We start from the raw sequence: 14,578 nt of genomic DNA on the forward strand, positions 1-14,578 counted from the left end.
TAGAGAATGAAATTAGAACATTTTATATCTTTCTGCAGTATTTGAGAATTGTATAAGGGGCTTGTTTTTTTTTTTTTAATTTTAAAGAAGTGGTTTGCTTCTTAAAAGATCTGTCCCTTTATTAAGAACGGCCGGGCTTCCCTGGTGGCGCAGTGGTTGAGAGCCCGCCTGCCAATGCAGGGGACAGGGGTTCGAGCCCTGGTCCGGGAGGATCCCACATGCCACGGAGCAACTAAACCCGTGCACCACAACTACTGAGCCTGCGCTCTAGAGCCCGTGAGCCGCAACTACTGAGTTACATTTACTGAAGCCCGCATGCCTGGAGCCCGTGCTCCGCAGCGGGAGAGGCCACTGCAGTGAGAGGCTCACGCAACGCAAAGAAGAGTAGCCCCCACTCGCTGTAGCTAGAGAAAGCCCGCGAGCAGCAACGAAGACCCAACTCAGCCAAAAGTAAATAAATAAAATAAATAAATTTATATAAAAAAAAAGAATGGCTTTTAGGAGGCCAGAATGTTTTAATTAAATTATGTACTTTCTCCTTTCAGATTTGGTGGCAACCAATCATTTTTTTTTCATTCATTTATTGAAGATTTACTGAATCTTATGCAAGGCCATGGGACATAAAGGTAAAAGACACAGCCTCTGCTCTCAATGAGGGAATGAACGGCTGTGACAAGGAGTGGGAATGACATGTCTTTGAATATTGGGGCTTTATTCTGTTTTATTTTCTCAAATATCAGCCAGACTTTAGCTTCAGATAACGTGTCTCAACTACGCAGCTTTAACTAGCTTTTTTTTTTTAATTTTTAAAATTTATTTTTGGCTGCATTGGGTCTTTGTTGCTGCACACGGGCTTTCTCTAGTTGCGGTGAGCAGGGGCTACTCTTCCTTGCGGTGCACGGGCTTCTTATTGCAGTGGCTTCTCTTGTTGCAGAGCACGGGCTCTAGGCGCATGGGCTTCAGTAGTTGCGGCGCGTGGGCTCACTAGTTGCGGTTCGCGGGCTCTAGGCACGCAGGCTTCAGTAGTTGTGGCGCATGGGCTCAGTTGCTCTGCGGCATGTGGCATCTTCCCGGACCAGGGCTCAAACCCATGTTCCCTGCATTGGCAAGTGGATTCTTAACCACGGAGCCACCAGGGAGGTCCTTAGCTAGCTTTACTTATTTTTTTTCCCTATAAAATGGAATTGGGGACTGTAAGTTGTATGTCTTCATGATGATTTCCAATCTAAATGCTGTTGGTATATTTGAAAGGAGTTGCTATGGAAGTATTTACACTCTCGAACTTCATTTTTTAAAGATTTCATAAGAATTAGGTAACATCACCTTACATTTTGTGTTGGATTGCAAAAGACTTATTGCTATCCAGATGTATTCCTTTAGCTGATGGTAATATAAGCATTCTCAAAGCTCCTATTTCTAAGCCTGGGATTTAACACAGAACCATAGGTAATAAAGATGTATAAAATCTAGCATCTGAATTATTCTGTCTTCCTGACATCTCGTTTTGATTTATGAAACGTTTATGATATGGTCAAGCCAGTGGTAGCTTGAAGGGAGGTGCTTTATGCTACCACTCACTCTCAGCTCCCCAAAGCCAGCTTAGGCAGGCAGCTTGCCATGTGAATGCAGCAGCAGTACCCAGCCCCTTCCTGTAATCAGCTTACCTCCCCTAAGTCTCTCCTCTCTAGAAACTCTGAAACTCCATTGCTTTCAAAAGTCATCCTGGTTGACAATGGTCCAGCTGGTTGACATAAAATAATACACTACTCTTATAGGTTGCTAAAACTATATGATTTGGAATTAATTTGTTATAAAAACCACACTTGAAATCCATCTTTACAGTCTGAAATATTACATGTCAATTCAGTTGACTAAAGCAATGGTTTCCAATCTGTGCTCTGTGGAACCCTAGGGTTCCATGAAGGTGCCTTGAGGCAATGAAAACCAGAGGCTGAGAGTGAGGCCGAGGGGTTAGAGCTTCAGAGCTCTGCTTCCCTGCCCAAGATCAATGCATTTTCTCTCTTAATTTTCTACATATTCGGCTTCCATGTAAAGGTTTATTTGGAAAAAAGGTTTCTACTAATTTTTTTTAAGCGACTTTAAATTTAAGATGTGCATTCTCTTCCACTCAGAAATGTAACTTTTAAAAACTACCCTGCAGAAAAAATCGCACACATGCTCAAAGATGTATATATCAAGAACTCTGTTGCCATTGCTTTGTAATAGCCGTACATTGGGAACAATCTAACATTTTTCAATAGGGGAATAGATAATCAAGCTATGATATAACCATACTATAGAAAAACACTGTACAGCTGATAAAAATGAATGGAAAGATCTTCAAGACATGTTAAGTTTTTTAAAAGCAAGTTTCAGTACAATGTGCTTAGTATGGTCCAATTTATGTAAAAATAAGGCTGTATACTTGCCTATATATTTAAGCAAATGCTTAGAACAAAGGACTAGAAGGTTATAGTATGTCAATTTTTTCCAGTGATTATCTCTGGGAGGAGAATATGTACCGTTGGTAGGCTGGTAAAGAAAGATTGTCACACTTTCATATTTTCCTCCAAATTTTTCTGAATTGTTTGAATGTTCTACACTTAGATTTTATTCCAGTATAGCTTGTGAACATTATTAAAGGAAATATTTTTTACAGAGCTTGAAACCAACTGGGTGAGATCATCATGGTGCTAATGAAACCACGAATATCTGCCTTTCTCCTACATAGGCAAGTTAGCGCCACATACAGAATATCTCCATTTGGCAAAGACTGCACCTACTAACCCCAGACCAGCTTTCACAACCACATATGCCATTGTCACAGTCAGATCAGGTGAGAGAGTGTGACTGGTTTATTGCCCTCCGCTTACAGCATGTATCTTATTGACAGGTTTGTGGCTTTGTCCTTTGTTTTAAACCATACCGTACCATTTATCCATTTACAGTACACAACTCTAGTATACTCACAGAGTTGTGACACCATCACCACAATCGATTTTAGAATATCTTTATAACCCCCAAAAGACACCCCTTACCCATTAGCAGTCATTCCTTATCCCCCTCCCCATCCTCTGTAAACCACAGGTCTATTTTCTGTCTCTATAGATTACCTATTCTGGAAGTTTCATATAAATGAAATCATAAAACATGTGACCGTTAGAATCTGGCTTCTTTCAGTTACCATAATGTTGTCAAGGGTCATCCATGCTGTAGCATGTGTCAGTATGTCATTCCTTTTTATTGCTGAGTAATATTCCCTTATGCGAATATACCACATTTTGTTTATTCAGTCACCAATGATGAACATTTGTGTTGTTCCCACTTTTTGGTTATTGTGAATAATGCTGCTCTCCACCTTCATGCATAAGTTTTTTATGGACCTATGCTTTCATTTCCCTTGGTAATACATCTAGGAGTGGAATTGCTGTGTCATATGATAATTCTACTTTTAACATTTTGAGGAACAACCAGACTTTTCCAAAGAGGGTGTACCTATTTACATTCCCACTAGCATATCCTTGCCCAAACTCGTTTTACCTGTCTTTTTGATCAGGGTCTTCCTAGTAAGGGAGAAGTAGTTCCCATATGTTCTTGTGTATTTGAGAATGACCACATGTATTAATTAGGTTTCTGCTACAATAGCATTTCATAATAAAAACAACCTCAAACTTCAGTGGTTTTAACCACAGGCATCTATTTCTCCCTCATGAGTTCACACGTTGCCTGTGGCTCTATTGGGCTTGGCTGGGCATTGGTTCTGATCCATTTCATGAGTCCTTATCATAGGACCAGGGAGTGCTCTTCTCATGAGGGAGCTGAGAATCTCAAACAGCAAACAGAAATACCTCATGGCCTAAAACTGGAACATGTCACTTCTGCTCTCAAACCACTGTTGAAAAAATTCATGTCACCAAACCCAGCTTCAGTGGAGCTGATAAGTAAACTTGGTTTCCAATGGCAAAGGGTATGAATGTATAATTTTATTAAGTATAGAGGTAAAATGTTGGGAACAATAATCCAATCTACCTTACCACTCAACTCTCTATCTCCAGTTCTCTCCCCTTTCTTGTTTTCTAACATGGCTTAGCCATTGTGTGTTATATGTTGCTGTCACCCAAAATTTAGTATGTCTCAAATCTCAGAAACCCTTTTCATTCCCCCAAAGAACTCCTCCTCCCAACCTCTCCATCTAGGCAACAACACCCAAATTTGGAATTACTGGAAGCTCAAATAATTAAGAATTAGAGTGCCCTCGTCTCATCAGGCTTTCTTCTCTTTTATATCAAACGCTGCTAGCTTCTACCCAATATTTCATTTTCTCTTCTTTCTTAAAAAAAAAAAAAAAACTGATTTTATTCAGAGTAGCAATGTGCCTTTTTCACAGCCTCCCTCATTTTGTAGCTGAGGTTGATCCTGGGACGAAAATCTGCTGTGGATTTCTGGAAACCTTTGGTTTCGTTGTCATTTTCTCCTTATTGCTGTTGTCTAGGACATGGATGTGAGACTAGAGGCAGAGTGGCAAAATTTTAGCCATGAGGGTGACCATAGATGAAAGCCACATGCTAAGAATCGGGGTGCAGAATGGAAGAAGGAACATGGAACACTGATAACCATCACAGAGTTCCGCCTCGCCTGGCCTGCCCACTTCTGTAATGTTTGTTATGTCATTCTCTTGTTGATCAAGCATCAGTGTCTCTACATGGACTACCAAATAATTTAGAAATTTTTAAAGTGGTAAGATTTCCAAAATTCTCTCTCAACTTCTAATCTTTCATGTCATGCTTATTCCTTGTTCTTTCGACCAACCACCCACCCAATTTCCATTTTTTGTCCTTCTCAGGCTTGCTTGTGCCCCACCTACCTGGAGGTCCATGCTGGTGGCTTAAGTCATCCAAGTTCCCTTGCTTGTTGGCTTCTTGTTGAGTTTGGCCACGGCAAGCACTGATATAAGAAAGCAGAGCAGAAGGAGAAAGAGGTCAGGGTATTTCTTCCCGTCTATTCGCTGCTTTGGTGCCTCTTCTCTGGCAGGGGTCACGGGCCTCTGCGACCTCAGCTCCCACCAGATAGCCCTTCCCCCAGGGCTCCAATGTTCAGTAGGGTCTTAGTGTTTTTTCTTTTGCTTGCTTTGCTTAACCCTTCAGTCCTAGGGTGGTAATGGCTCCCCAATATTGCTAGTGTCTGGGGGCCTCAACATTCCTTGTTCGTTCCTATAACTCTGCCCAATCTCTATATGTGGTCCTTCCAGTCCAGTGCCTTCCCAAGAACCATCTGCAGTGAATTGTTTCCAGCTGGCCTCTGACTAATGCAGTAAACCCTCTCTTGGTATAAGTGCTTCAGTTTGCATTTCAGCAATATTTTCCATAATCTTCCCTTTGCTTGAAATCCCTTTCCTCCCATCTCTATCTAGCTGTCCTTCCAGGCCCTCTCAAACACCACTGCTCCCATGCAGCCTCCCTTAATTCCCATACCATGGAAATCTCTTCTTTCCTTGAACTCACTCAGCACATACTTGAAAGTGATTATCTTTTTTTCTGCTTTAAATTATAGTGATTTTTGTACATGTAACTCTGGCCAGTTTGTAAATTCTTTGAAGACTGAACCTACACCTAGGTCTGATTGTTTTTGTTTTTCTCTCTCTCCTTAATGTTCCTCCTTGAACTCTGCCTCCCTCCCCCCAAAGCACCTGAAACAAAGCTTGGTACCAAATGGGTGTTCTATCATTCATTTTTATTACTATTTATTACTACTTATTACTATTACAATAGATACTAGTTACTAATTTATTACAATGTACACTTTACAAAAACTTATGGACATGATGGCACAGACTATAATTTCCCTTAGGTGGTAATGCAGTTGTTACATTTAAAATGCACAATAATCATTCACCTATGATACATATACGACAGGGAATTTTATTTTTATTTAAAAGTTTTCTGATGATAAATCTGGTTTTCTCCCAATACTTTTCTTGGGTATCAAAGACAAAAATCATGTATGGGCAAATATTCATTGGTAATTGAGGTTTTTTAACATTATGAGTTGGAATTGGAGTTACAGAGTTATCTTCTAATCCAGTCTTTTAAAGCTGTGTCCTGGGAAGTGCCAGAGAATCTTTCCAGGAGTGGAGTTATACTGAGAAGGCTTCAGTAGGCTTTCACTTGAAGAAGGATTCTGGTCTTCAAAAGGAGTGAAAACAATTTCTCTAATCTCACCTCCTACTCCAAATATTCCCACAATGTACTTTGTTTAGTCGCTAAGTCTCTGCGTATAAACATCTCCATAACTCGGAGTTCACTGACTGTGCATTAAGATAATACAGTGTGGATTCAAACAACCCTAAATTTGGAAAGATCTAGCTTATATTTGGCTGAAATCTGATGACCCATCCTTCTTCTGCTTGAAGCAATTAAGAATATATCTAAAGTTACTTCCTCAAAATGGCAGTACTTTACAAGGGTGATCATCTTACCACAAGTCTTTCTTTAGGCTAAAAAACCCATTTCCTTCAAATGGTCTTTGTATGACTTATTTGGAATACCTACCTGGGTCACATGTTATTAGTCAAAATCGCTCTTAAAACACAATGCCTAGAACTAAATATAATTTTCCTGATGTACACTGACAAGGGCAAAACATAGTGATATTATTATCTTCTCTATTCTGAGTATTTAAAAGCCAGTTTTAGGAACTCTTGGTTTCTGAACTGGCATGTAAGGAGCTTATAAGTTGCTATTCTGTCCTAACAAGTAAAAAGCTGAACAAACTAAGAAAAAATTATTCTTAGATGCATAAGAGCAGTAAGATCACATGGCAATCACTACCTCAAAAACTGGAGACAAGTGAATATAGAGAATGACAACTTCCCAGAGCAGAAACCTCTGCAGAACCAGTACTGGGGTAAGAAAATCTGAAATGTAGTTGATGAAGTGCTAAAACAATAAGACAAGAAAAGGAAATTAAAGTATACAGATTGGGAAGGAAAAAAATAAAACTGTTTTTGTTCATAGATGATGTGATTATGCAGAAAATCTAAAACAACTGACAAAAAAACTCCAGGAACTAATAAGTGACTAGGGCAAGGTTGTAAAAACAAGGTTAATATATAAAAGTCATCTCTTTGGGGCTTCCCTGGTGGTGCAGTGGTTGAGAGTCTGCCTGCCAATGCAGGGGACACGGGTTCGAGCCCTGGTCTGGGAAAATCCCACATGCCGCAGAGCAGCTAGGCCCGTGAGCCACAACTACTGAGCCTGCACGTCTGGAGCCTGTGCTCGGCAACAAGAGAGGCCGCGATAGTGAGAGGCCTGCGCACCGCAATGAAGAGTGGCCCCTGCTCGCTGCAACTAGAGAAAGCCCTTGCACAGAAACGAAGACCCAACACCATCAAAAATAAAAAAATAAATAAATTAAAAAAAAAAAAGTCATCTCTTTGTTATATACCAGCAGTGAACAAGTGGAATTTGAAGTTAAAACCCTTTTACCGTTCATATTAGCACCCCCCAAAATGAAATACTTTGGTATAAATCTAATGAAATATGTACAAAATCTACATAAGGAAAGCTACAAAACTCTTCTGAAAGATATGAAAGAACTAAATAAATGGAGAGATATTCCATGTTCATGATTAGGAAGACTCAATATAGTCAAGATGTTAGTTCTTTGTAACTTGATCTATAGATTCAGCACAATCCCTATCAAAATCTCAGCAAGTTATTTTGTGGACTTCAACAAGCTGATCCTGAAGTTTATATGGAGAGTCAAAAGATGTAGAGTAGGGCTTCCCTGGTGGCGCAGTGGTTGAGAGTCCGCCTGCCGATGCAGGGGACACGGCTTCGTGCCCCGGTCCGGGAAGATCCCACATGCCGCGGAGTGGCTGGGCCCGTGAGCCATGGCCGCTGAGCCTGCGCGTCTGGAGCCTGTGTTCCGCAACGGGAGAGGCCACAACAGTGAGAGGCCCGCGTAACGCAAAAAAAAAGATGTAGAGTAGCCAGCTCAGTATTGAAGGAGGACTCAAAGTCAGAGGACCGACACTATTCTACTTCAAGATTACTGTGAAGTTACAGTTATCAAGACAGTATGGTGTTCACAAAAGAAAAGACAAATAGATCAATGGAATAGAATAGGGAGCACAGAAATAGATCCACACAAATATAGTCAACTGATCTTTGACAAAGGAGCAAAGAAAATAAAATGGATCTAAAAAACAAAACAAAACAGACTTACAGATACAGAGAACAGATGGGTGGTTGCCAGAAGAGAGGAGGTGGGGGATGCAAAATAGCTGAAGGGGTTTAAGAAGTACAAACCTTCACTTATAAAATAAATAAGCCATCAGGATGTAATATACAGCATACGGAATATGGTCAGTAATATTATAATAACTTTGTATAGGGACAGATGTTTACTAGAGTTATCCTGGTGATCATTTCATAATGTATGCAAGTGTCAAATGATTGTGTAGTATGCCTGAAACTGATATAATATTGTACGTCAGCTATATTTCAATTAAAAAAAAGAAGTACAATGGAGCAAAGACAGTTCTTTCCAATAAATGGTGTTGGAACAACTGGACATCCAAATGGAGAAACCTCTCAGTTGAGTCAGTCCCCTTTAAAGAGCTTTCCCAGAAGTACTTCTGAAGACTTCTGCTTATATTTCATTGAGCACCACAATCTAGAAGGGAGGCTGGGAAATGTAGTTTCATGGTTGGGCATGTTGCCATACTCAACACTGTAAGTGTTCTTTTACAAATTAGAAGGGCAGAATGAACATTAGGTGGGAAACTAGCAATATCTGTTTCTTAGTCTGATGTGTAATCCAAGGAATTGTTTTTAAATCACTTTTTCCACCCTATACTGGTATGGCTGATTTTTCCTCCTTTTGAAACTAATTCCCCTCATGAATACTTCATATTCATCATCTCAAATTATAGCATGGGTTGTTGAGATCTTTTTCAATCTTAAATTTGGGCATCAATAGAGTTAGCTATCCCTTCTACCTTTAGGATATCTGAAAATCTGTAAATTATGCCAGGATGCTGATAGAAAAGACTACCTTGGAAGTTGATGTCAGCACAAAGGAATACACAACATCCAAGCCATATTTCTTCATCTTTTCACAAGGATGTCATAAAGATTTTTATCAAGTGCTTACTTAATTCCAGGTATTCTAATATATATATACAGTAGAATACAGTGAAGCCATTAGAAGTGGTCTTGTAGAACATTCATTGACATGAAAAAAAATTCTTGATATATTATTTACATAAAAAATAGGTTATGAAACAGAATGTGCAACATGAACCTATAGTAGTTCATTTAAAGTCTAGAAGGATTCAAATGTTACAGGTTATCTATGAGTTGTGGGATAACTGGCAATTTTTTTTCTTTGCTTTTCTGTCACCTCCATTTTCTAATATAATAAATATAACTGATCCAAAAAAGAAATAGATCTTTCTAGAAGCATTGTAGAAAATGGATTTTTTAAATGTAAGACTGACCGTCAGGAGACCAGAAAAAAAGACATTGGAGTTGTCCAAATGAGAAATGGAGAAAGTTCTAGCTAGGGTAGAGACAGTGGAAGTAGAGAGTAGACAGATTGAAGGAACATTTAGAAGGCAGAAATGGAGGGACTTGGTGATCGTTTAATGTGCAAAGAGGAGGGTTTAAAGTGAGTCCCAGCTAACAGTGATTTCTAGCTAAGAAAATCACTCATTTAAAGTTATTAATTGGTAAATAAAAAAGAAATTAGCTTTAGGGGAAAAATCATGGGCCAGTTTCTATGGTTATATAACAAACCACCTCAAAATTTAGTGGTTTAAGAATAAAAACATTTATTTGATACTAATAAAATGCAATTGGGGCAGTGCTCAGCAGGGGTCTCTCCTCTCTGAACAGCTTCACATTAGTTTGGGGTGGCTTAGAGGCAGGGGTTGGGGGGGGCCTAGAATTATCTGAATGTGTGACCTCTCCCCATGTCTCTCCACTATGGTGGCTTCAGGAATTCCAAGGTACTGAGAAGAGACAGAGATAGAGGTAGAGACAGAGATGGAGTGGGGGTGGAGAGAGGGAAAGAGGAAAGGATGGAAAGCAACACAGATGATGTGTTTCCATGCTGGACATTACTTCACTGTCAGCCCAAAAAGATACAGCAGGTGGGTGGCTTGGTAGGTGTAGTGCAAACACTTAGGACATACAGAGAAACTGTATGAGTAATTGTGTTTTTGAAGCAATCCATGGAATGGAGGAAGGGAAGTTTACCTGACCTGATCCCTCTTGTATCAGTTTTCTATTGCTGCACAACAGATTACCACAAACTTAATGACTTAACAGACCATTAAAATACCCACATACTAGCTCACAGTTTTGTAGGTCAGAAGGCAGGTATAGCTGGGTTATCTGCTTGGGGGCATCACAAGGATGGAATCAAGGTGTTGGCCTGGCTGAGTTCTCAGTGGAGGCTCTGGGGAAGGTTCACTTCCAAGCTCATTCTTGTTGGCAGAATTCAGCTCCTGGTGGTTTTACAAAGGAGGTCCCTGTTTCCTGGCTGGCTGTTAGCCTGAGGCTGCCTTCAGCTCTTAGAGGCTCCCCACATCCCTTGCCATGTGTCCTCTCCATCTTTGAACAGACAATGGACAGTCAAATCATTCTTGAGCTCCAAATCTCTAACTTCCTCCCCTAAAGTCAACTAGAGAACATGCTCTGCTTTAAAAGCACACATATGATGAGGTCATGCTCATCAGGATAATTTCCTTATCTTAAGGTCAACTGTACCATCTAATAGAATCTAATCTTGGGAGTAAAATCCATCAAATTATATTCCCAGGGATTATGCACAGCATGTACACCAGGAGGGCAACCATTCCTATATCTGACTTTAAAGCTGCTGGGTTGTATACCTAGACCAAGATTGTTTGGGGCTGACAGTACAATGTCAACAGATGAGACATGGAAATGAAACTATGCCACTTCTGTTCCACTTCCATGACTTTTGTCAAAAAGAATGTTCTGTGAAGCCTAGAGCTTTTAGGTATTCAATAACTGTTTGTTGAAGACACTATGTATTAGACGGAAGAGGATCAATGTTTGTAAGGGTAAATGAAAGGCTTAATGTAACAGGTAAATGGATTTTAAATGAGCACCTAGCTGTCTCCAAAGAGATTCTCTCCAGTTCTGAATGAATTACAATCCTGAGTCCTGAGAGAATAATAGGTGAGATTACTGCAAAACCAATTCAACATATGTTTGTAGAGTGAATGAGGGGACAAATTTATTTTGTTTGGTGACCCTTTGTCTATGGGACTAGAAGGCCCGTCCAAAACCACCATCCCGCCCTCCCCTACCAAAATGTTAACTTGGCCCTGTATATTCTTTCTTGGTGATTCCGTAGGGAAACTCCTAGAGATTATCATTCCTGCATTTCGTTAAATACTAAGCATCTTTTAAAAAACAAAATCACTAAAACTGTGAGTTTGAGCAGTACAAATGAGTTCATGTTAAAATACTGGAAATATTTTTCAGAAATATGTGTTTGCCTTGTGCTATATTAAGCTTCTATATGCTGAACATATATGTGTGTGTGTGTGTGTGTGTGTGTGTGTGTGTATGCTATTTCTGTTCAATAAACATTAGTTATATTTTTTCTGTGACCCTATATAGATTCACTTCCAAAGTATCTGGTTTTAATAAATCTCTGTTTAATTATCCATGATTAATTCAATCAGTTATAATTGAGAAATTCCTTTAATCATTCTTTAACTCATGAATATATTAAAGGTTAAATATGATAAAGTACAATGTGGGAACCCCAATATTTTCATCACAGATGCATTTTCTTTTAATCAAAATAATTTTGAAGTTATTTTAATATATGTAATGCTTTTCTCATCCTGTGGTACATTTGTAAAATAGTAACTTATTAAGAGTAACAGTTGGGCTTCCCTGGTGGCGCAGTGGTTGAGAGTCTGCCTGCCGGTGCAAGGGACACGGGTTCGTGCCCCGGTCCGCGAAGATCCCACATGCCGCGGAGCGGCTGGGCCTCCGTGAGCCATGGCTGCTGAGCCTGCGCGTCCGGAGCCTGTGCTCCGCAATGGGAGAGGCCACGACAGTGAGAGGCCCGTGTACCGCAAAACAAAACAAACAAAAAAAAAAAGAGTAACAGTCACAGCAGTAAATTAGTAAGTACCGAAAATCTATTATGAACTGAACACTACCTACACACAACTGGTGCAGAAAAGAGGTGTTAGAAATACTACCTGCTTCCATGGAATTTACATGCAGTTTACATACAAACAGGACACAGAGAGCAAGATATTATACATTTTTTAAAGTCTATTAGAACTGGAAGAACTCAGAGATGATAGTGATCTTTCAGTTGAGAAATGAGGACAGAAAACATACAGTAACTAGAAAACAAATAAATATAGCTTCCAGGAATGAAAATATATAAGACTGATATAGACAAAACCTGCTGCAATATTTGTTTCCTATCCTTCTGGTTATAAATTCAAAAAGGGTGGAAGAGTCTGATAGCAAAGTGACAGCAGTCTGAAAACAAGTGGCTCTCACCCCCCTTTTTTTCTGTGCTGTTCTTCCAGTCAAGGATTAATGCAAAAATAAAATTCTGAAATCCCTTCCTTGCCGGCCTCTGCATATTTTAGAAAAATCCGAGGATATAAGGTACCCCAATTTCTAATTGGCTGGCTGAAATCTTCGGTAATTTCTCCTACATTCACCCTCAGAATTTTATCTCTAGTCCTTGCAAAAACAAGCAAACAAAAACAAACGAGAAGCCCGTTTTGTATGTGTATGTAAAATGTGCACACCACTGTGCGAATGTGATCACATTAAAGCATGTGCAAACTTGGCAGTTAGGAAACATCCCTGCAATCGTTAGTACGTGAAATTTCAATCTCTTTGATGAAGATACCATCTTTCAGCCAAGTCCTGGCAGAAAACCTTTGGTTCCTGTGAGACCCCTCCCTCCCCAGTCAGCGCAGGGCTCCATCCGGAGGGATGGGGGCTTTCCTTCTCCATCACTGTTAGGCTTTCCCAGACCCAGGAGAAACCCTGGGTTTCTGCAGGGCACTCGACGCGCAGCTAAGTGTCCCAGCTCTGCAAAGGGCAACTGGAAATGGATTTAAAATGGCAACGCGGACCAATCAGCGCTGCCGCGCCTGAGGCGGACGTTTACACGCGCCTCCTCCCTCCACAGGCACAGAGGAACCTGGCGGTGCCGAACGCCTTACTTAGGACTGTAAAGTAGGCGGTTTTTATACCACGGTGGTCTGTATTTGGGGGAAGGAAAAAAATTCTTCCTCGGGTGAAAGTTTTTATTTTGGAATTGGTCCAAAATAATTTTGGGTGTGATGTGTGAAAATCTCAACCTAATTTTTTCAGAGCTTTTTGTTATTCAAGGATGAAAAGAGGTACATTTTAAAATGTACTCCACCTTTTTAAAACGGACTGTGGTCATTATGGTGTTCACATAACTCAGAAACAGTCCAGGCTATAAAATTAGGACTTGGCAGAAAGGGAGTTCCTAGGGAGAAGGTTAAATCGAGGTAAATTGAAGGGAGAGTTGGACAGTTGGCTCAACTGTGGAGTTAGGAAGCTATGGGGTCCCCGCGTTGGGCAACCCCTCTACCCTGCGAGCGTTGGAACCCGGGTGCATAGCGCCAGCCAAAGGGAGACTTCGCGTCGCCTCCAGTTTTTCCCGGAGAAAAAAAGCTCAGGAAAGAGGCTTGGCGCGCTCCGTGTGACTGTGTGCATATTGTTTGCACGTGTGCCTGTGTCTGTGAAAGTGCATGTGTTTCTGCGTGCATGTGTTTCTGCGTGCATGTGTGCATGTAAGTGCGCGCGTGTTTGTTTACATGTGTGTTTATGCCTGCATGTGCTGTGGGAGTGTGCACGTGTGTCTAAGTGCACGTGTGTGTGTGGATCTGCGAGCATGTCTGTGTATGAGTGTGTGTGTGTATGTGTGTGTGTGCGCGTGTGTGTGTGTGCGCGCGCGCGCCCGCGACGGGTCGTGCGATCTGCGAGGAAGGCATTCCAACGCAGAACAGGGCGGCGGGGGCCTGCTTCTACTCCTCTTCAGTCGATCCCCACTCCTAGGAAACGAGAACTCTGCCGCGCGTGCAGCCAGACGCTTCCTGCAGAGTGTTGGCTCCGCATCGTGGAGGTGCAGGTAAAGGCCAAGCCCGTAAACGCGGCTCCGGGGGCAGCCACATTTCCGCGCCTTCCTAGGACAGCCGGCCAGGGGCGACCTCGGGCGGCGGGTGGGGCGAGGCCGGCGGCGAGCCGGCCCGGCATCCCCGGCCTGTCCCTTTAACCCCGCCGCCGGGCGAGAGCACGTGAGCGGGGCTCCGGGTGGCACCCGGGCGCCGCCGCCGCGGAGGCAGCTGTATTTCGAACGCTGCCTCTGGCCCACGGCCAGGCGCCTTGGCTCGGCGGTCCGCCTGGCCTCCCTCCTCCTCATACTTTTCCTAGGGCGCAGCCCCCTCCCCTTTATCCGCCCACGATTAGAGGTGGGCACTCCCCCCCATCCCGCCGCCCCCTCCCCAAGCGCGCGCACACAC

Source organism: Delphinus delphis, chromosome 11 (genome assembly GCF_949987515.2).
Source record: "Delphinus delphis chromosome 11, mDelDel1.2, whole genome shotgun sequence".
NCBI classification, from domain to species: Eukaryota; Metazoa; Chordata; class Mammalia; order Artiodactyla; family Delphinidae; genus Delphinus; species Delphinus delphis.